Source organism: Macadamia integrifolia, chromosome 6 (assembly GCF_013358625.1).
Source record: "Macadamia integrifolia cultivar HAES 741 chromosome 6, SCU_Mint_v3, whole genome shotgun sequence".
NCBI classification, from domain to species: domain Eukaryota; kingdom Viridiplantae; phylum Streptophyta; class Magnoliopsida; order Proteales; family Proteaceae; genus Macadamia; species Macadamia integrifolia.
In genome coordinates, this window is record NC_056562.1 from 24,711,671 (window position 1) to 24,718,912 (window position 7,242).

Sequence of the window (7,242 nt, forward strand, 5' to 3'; positions counted from 1 at the left end):
AAAAAAAAAAATTATTGATATAATATTAATCCCAAATCAGCCTGTATTGGTTAGATCGGTTAATTTTATGCTTATTTTTCATAAAAATAGTTTTATTTATGATTTTACCCCTATTTTGATATTGATGCTTGATCTTAGAGTGATCAGATATCAAGATTGGTCTCAATCAATACTGTTACAATATAGCCGATGTGGATGATACGATCAACCCAATATCGAAGCTTAAAACCATGTGTGGGACATAAGGTTTGAGAAGACAGAATTAGGGTCAGGATCGGTCGAGGCAATACCGATGGATCTTGACCTAGATCGGCCTAGACTATATAGAATACCTCTGGATTCAATTAAATATATATATATATATATATTCTAAAAAAAAATGCTTTCTCACGTTGTGGTGTTATGCTGTCACACACTCACACTCGATGAGGGATAAGCTTCATCATCGAGAGGGAAACAGCTCAGATCATCAGCTAAGGCCCTTTAATGACCATTTAGTATTGAAGAAGATAAGGATGCAGAGACAACCAAGAGGTTTGCATAGAAATAGTTAGCCTTGAAAGAGTGCTTAATAGTTTGAATGATAACGCTTTTCCATTGTGGGAGAAGTTTCTCTGAAAGGCTTCTTTTTCCCGTTTTGACGAGTTTTTTTGAGTTAAGGTGATTATTATCACACCCTTATAAATTGAAAAAAAAAATCATATTTATTCAAAGCATGGTCCGCGTTGGGAGCTCACGTGAAACCATCAACAGGGGCAGGATTTCCACCTTCTATGAGGGGTGAGGCAGTTATGTTTGGGCACGAGGGCCATGTTGCCTTTTAGGCTTCTTTTTTGCTGAGAAACCGCTTTCTCACGTTGTGGGGTTACACTGTCACACTCGATAGGGGATAAGCTTAATTAAGAGGGAAACAACTCAGATCACTAACTAAGGCCCAATAATGACCTTTCAGTGATGAAAGAGATAAGGGTGCAAAGACAACCAAGAGGTTTGCATAGAAACAATTACCCTTGAAAGAGTGCCTAATAGTTTGAACGATAACGCTTTCCCATTGTGGGAGAAGTTTCTCTGAAAGGTTTCTTTTTTTTTTTTTTTCGTTTTTGATGAGTTTTTCTGAATTAAGGTAATTATTATCACAGCCTTATAAATAAAAAAAAATCATATTTAATCAAAGCATGGTCCGCATTGGGAGATCACACGAAAGCATCAACAGGGGCAGGATTTTCACTTTCTATGAGGGGTGAGGCAGTTATGTTTGGGCACAAGGGTCATGCTACCTTTTAGGTTTCTCTTTTTTTTTCTAAAAAACCACTTTCTCACTTTGTGGCGTTACACTGTCACACTCAATAGGGAATAAGCTTCATCGTCGAGAGGGAAACAACTAAGATCACCAGCTAAGGCCCTTTAAAGACCTTTTAGTGATGAAGGAGATAAGGATGCAAAGACAAACAAGCGGTTTGCATAGAAACAGTTACCCTTGAAAGAATGCGTAATAGTTTGAATGATAATGCTTTCCCAAGACCTTTCTTTCTTTCTCTTTTGACGAGTTTTTTTGAGTTAGGGTAATTATTATCATGCCCTTATAAATTTTAAAAAAAAAATCATATTTACTCAAAGCATGATCCGCTTTGGGAGCTCATGCGAAAGCATCAATAGGGGTAGGATTTCTGCAATCTATAAGGGGTAAGGCAATTATGTTTGGGCACAAGGGCCGTGCTGCCTTTTAGGATTCTTTTTTCCTGAGAAATTGCTTTCTCACATTGTGGCATTATGTTGTTACACTTGTATGGATAAGCTTCATCGTCGAGGGGGAAACAACTCAAATCACCAGCTAAGGCCCTTTAATGACCTTTCAGTGATGAAGGAGATAGGGGTGTAGATACAACCAAGAGGTTTGCATAGAAACAATTACCCTTAAAAGAGTGCGTAATAGTTTGAATGATAACATTTTGCCATTGTGGGAGAAGTTTCCCTGAAAGACTTGTTTTTCCATTTTTGATGAGTTTCTTTGAGTTAGGGTAAATATTATCACGACCTTATAATTTCTTCTTCTTTTTTTAATCATATTTACTCAAAGCATGGTCCACGTTGGGAGCTCACGTGAAAGCATTAACAGGGGTAGGATTTCCACCTTCTATGAGGGGTGAGGCAATTATGTTTGGGCATAAGGGTCATGCTGCCTTTTAGGATTCTTTTTTTCCTAAGAAACCACATTCTCACGTTGTGGCGTTACACTTTCACACTCGATAGGGATAAGCTTCATCATCGAGAGAGAAACAACTCATATTGCTAGCTAAGACCCTTTAATGACTTTTCAATGATGAGGGAGATAGGGATGCATATACAACCAAGAGGTTTGCATAGAAACAGTTACCCTACTGAGTTTGGGTAATTATTATCATGCCCATATAAATTAAAAAAGAAAAATCATATTTAATCAAAGTAGTCTCCAACTTTGAACTTCATTTTCTGGCTCCCCAAAAAACGTATTTTAAAATGAGTAGTCTCCTATTCATGATGAAGCAGGACCTATTCAACTTTGCAGTTTCCGCTCCACCCCTATGCGCACCCCACCCCACCCCCTCTCATCCCATAGCCCCCTCCTATTGTTCACCCCTCTGCACGGACCTAAGAATTTTTTATATTATTATTTTGAGAAGCAAAAGAACAATAGGAGCACTTGTCGGAAATGTTACCAAAGCATCTTTTAACTATCCAAAATTTTTCACATGGTGATTTAGGAAATAATATATCCCCAATACGCATACTTAGTTTTGTCATGTTGAAGAGAGATATGACAAATCTAATTATGGGATCCAAAATGATCTGAATATGTCACGTATCAAATTTCAGCTAACAATGCAATCATTTATCATCCCATCTAATGCCATACCTTCTCTTACAGAGGGGGAGGGGGGGAGAAAGAATGGCATGTCCTCCCATTTACGTCCTTGGACCCTCATGGTTCATCACTTCATTGGAGTAACCTATTCACAAAAATTTCGCTCCATCTGACAATCAGGAGGATTGTTGATGAGATTATTTTCTTGATGTCCATGTACGACATCAGATCCAAAAAAGATGGGCATAAAATTTTCTAGGGCCATGTTTTATGTTCAAGAGCTATAGCTGCATCCAGACACAAGGGCGCCCGCCCTCAAGAGGGCCACAATGGTCATTGTGTGCCCCCTGTGTCTGTGGTGTAGGCCGCTCTTGGACATGAAACTATCCCTTTTTTTTTTGTGCAAAATTTTCTATTAATTAAAATTGAAGAATTGACACATTGCGATGTGAGATAGAATCTTTCAAACCAAGCCAATGAGAGCACATGAGGAGGGCACTACATGCTTCAATTCATGCAAAGCCCACTTGTTAGAGAGTAGAGAGAATGCAAAAGAGTGCACGGATATTTAATGGCTCTAAGAATTCAATATCTAATACTATAGGGAAAGTATTTTTTTCGTGAGCGTGGCTCCTATGCCTATGTTAGACCCAATCAATACCACATTTTGTCTCGACCTATGAAGGTTAGGGATGTGACTATAAGGAGGGGGAGAGAGATTGATAGACGGGACTATGGGAGTAGATGTGGGAGCCACCCTATTAGACATGAAACTTTAAAGATCATGACTAATTCCACAAAGGATGGTAATAATTCTTTGATAGAAGAAAGAATAATATTGGATAACGTGTACCTAAACCAGGACATATTGCAATGACGGTCTTATTCTGAAAATGCTTATACACACCCTATCATTAGATGCAAACACTGATGTACAAACACTATCGAGCAGCGTTCATACAAGCACATAAACATAGTAGTGGCTTCAAAAGATTTTCAAAGCAATATTCTGATTCGTGTGTTTTAGATTGAAAATCAAGCTATAGTTTTGAATCGTTTGATGATGTTATTTCAGTCGTTGACTATATCTCCATGTGTCCACCGTCCATGAAGTTTGAGGAGCACGTGACAGAAAAGTTGACGGAGAATAAACAAATTCCACCTTTAATGGAGGTGCATTATCACTCCAATCAAACAATAATTCAAACATCTGGTTTATTGTTATGATTAGGTATCAAATCTTAGGAATGTTTGGTAGCCAAGACAAGAAAAGAAAAGAAAAGAGAAGAAAATAAGAGAAATTGTGAGAAAATAAAAGAGTATGTATGTTTGATTACCAAGAGAAGAAAAGAAAAGAAAAAAAAAAAATTCAAAAATTTTTGAATTTTAAGAGAGAGATAGACACATTGGAAATCATTGTGTAATTATTCATTTTTGTCTTATTATATTTTCATATTTTTTCATGTTTTCTTGCGCTTTTGGAAAGAAAATTTATGGGGGAATAAAAGAAAATCTCATAATTCCCAAGAGGAATTTTGAATTTGAAAATGGAAATCTTCTCTTGAGTGAAGACATATCAAGTGCAAAGAAAATTTCTTAACCTAAGGAAAAAAATACAAAAAGTGTACATTTTTCTTTTCTTTTCTTGGCTACCAATCACAACCTTAGTAGTCTTTATAGTTGCTACCATTCTATCAAACATGTTAGCGGTATATGGTCCTAATTAATATTTTCTACGTCAAGGGATATATTATTGGATATAGTGTGTCCATCAAACTTAATCTTTTAATTGTTTAATAATTAATTTGCATGATATTAATTGACAATTGATTATTTTTAAATTAATATATAAATTTGCTCACAACTGGGGGCAAATCTGGGAGATTCTTTTTTTTTTTTTGTAGGAATCTAGGAGATTCCAGGCACAAGTATGAGTACATAATTTGCACATATTGAATTAAATCATATTAAAAAAAAATCTTGAATGAATTATACTTTTGCCCAAGTAGAAGTTTCTTAATAGTAGTTTTTGGTTAATCGTTTAATCTTAGAGGTCTTTATCGTTGCATGTATATATCATTTTTTTCTAGGTAGGGCCCTAAGAAGAGTTGAACTCATGATCTCTTAATTGTGAGGCTAACCCCTTCGGGTATGGGATTTGGCTCGTTTTCAATTCTTGATCTACCAATTCTTTCACCAATGACCGACACCTGTCCTTATTAAATCCAACAACTGTAGATGAATTTGCTTTTTAAAAACCACTAAACCGCATACCACCAACTGTCCTTATTGATAACATGTTGATTAAGGGGTTCTGTAAAGTGGGTGAAGCAAGGGAAGGGATTGTATAGGAGATGTTGGAGAAGAGATGTATGCCAAATAAGTCAACTTACTCTATCTTGGTTGAAGGTCTTAACCAGTTAGGAATAGGGGTGCAATAGGGTCGGGTTGGATTGCGTTGGGCTTCTTAAAACTCTAGCTTAACTCTAAGTCCCTTTAACTGGGCTCAAACCCATCCTGGCCCTGACTCAGGACCGCAAAACTTCAACCTAACCCTTACCGGCCCTAATTGGCCCTGATTTTTTAGGGTCGGACCAGGATGACTCTGATTGGCCCTGACTCTGACCTTGACCCTGGTTTGCCATTAAGGGTCAGGTATACACTGACCCTAACCCTGCAAAATATGAAATAACAAAAAAAATAAAAAATATTCATAACAAAAAGGAGAAAAAAGACAAGGTCACAAATTACTTGTCATGATGAGAACTTCCTAAAGCAAACATTCAAACAATATAAATAACTTAAACTATTATGATAAACAAATAGGAGATCATCCTAATCAGGCAAAAATCAGAAGATCTCAAAACCCTTGTCTTGTTAAATAAAGAGGAGATATCCTAAGAAAACAAAAAATCCAAAGTCGAACATCAGGGGCAAAAACCAGGGCTGGATAGGGCCAAAATAAAGGCCTAAACTTAGGGTAAAAAAATCAGGGTCGAGTTCAGGGCGAGCTGACTGGGCCAAAGACATCAACCTTTATCCGCCCTGACCCTTACTTAGGGTTAGAAATTTCAGGGTCGAGCTGGCCATCAGGGCCAAAATTTTGGGATCGGTACTTGTTCGGGATCAAGGCAAGCCAAGGGCAAGTTTGGATCGTCACAGCCAAATTTGCACCCCTAGTCAAGAATGCAAAAGGATATGACCAAGGTTCTTCACACTGCAAGTCCAATGTAGTTGTTTTTGGATTCGAACATAAACATATGATCTTAGATGGCTCCGTGGATTTATTAATTAGATAAGCTCATCCCTTTCTTGATCCAAAGAATTTATTTGGTGGGTCATCCCAACTTTCATTCCAATTCGATCAAGTATCATTCCCCCATTACGCAATAGGGGCACTCTGCCTAAATAACATTGACCTTTTAACCTGATTTTTCTGAAAAATTACTATATTGGTTAAGGGTGTCAATTTGGGACTAGAATCAGGAACCGCCTAGAACCATCCCGCTAAAACTCGATACCAAACCATCCCATTAATAAAAAGGGCGGTACTGGGATTTGATTTTAGTTCCAAATAATAAACGGGAAGGTATGGTTCTGGGATGGGACTCCCGATGGGATTAGTACCGAAATGCCAATTAGGTTTCGGATGGAATCAAAACCACCTGTACCGTTTCAAATGATATATATATATATATATATATTCTCTTATTCAAGTTTTATGGCTACATTTGATGAATTTGGGTGGTATTTTATCTTATAGAAGTTTTAGTTGATGGACATTTAGTTCTATTACTATAAACTTGTTTGGTATAGCACTAAAACTACATCACGACTTGTTTATTTGGTTATCATCAATTTTTACTTGTTATTTTAAGATGTTAAAAAGTTTATCTTTGAAAGTTTGAAAAGTAAAACCATGAAATTCAGAATGGTTTTGTGTTTTAATATGCTGTGTAAAGTAAGACATTTTAGATCTTATGATAATGAAAAATGCACAAAACTAATAATGGAACCATCTCATTAGGACCATTAAAGTTCTTCTCACTTTTCCATAGTATCTGGAACCATTTAAGAATCGGTATCATTATGTCCCATTAGTAAACGGGACTCGATCTAAGTCTGGTCCTATTAGCTAAATGGGACGATATTGGGATTAGTATCTCTGGTACCGGTATCAGTATAGACCCATCATGTATACCGGGAACTGTTCCGATTGACACCCTTAATATTGGTGGATAGTATGGGCGTCAATCCATAAGTTTGGACCAGTTTTTGTGTGAGAATGAGTGAAACCAAAACATTATCCAATACAATTGCACAAATTTTTGTGTGAGAATGAGTGAAACCAAAACATGATCCAATAAGAGTGCATTAGTCCCAGTTTTTTATTGGGTTCT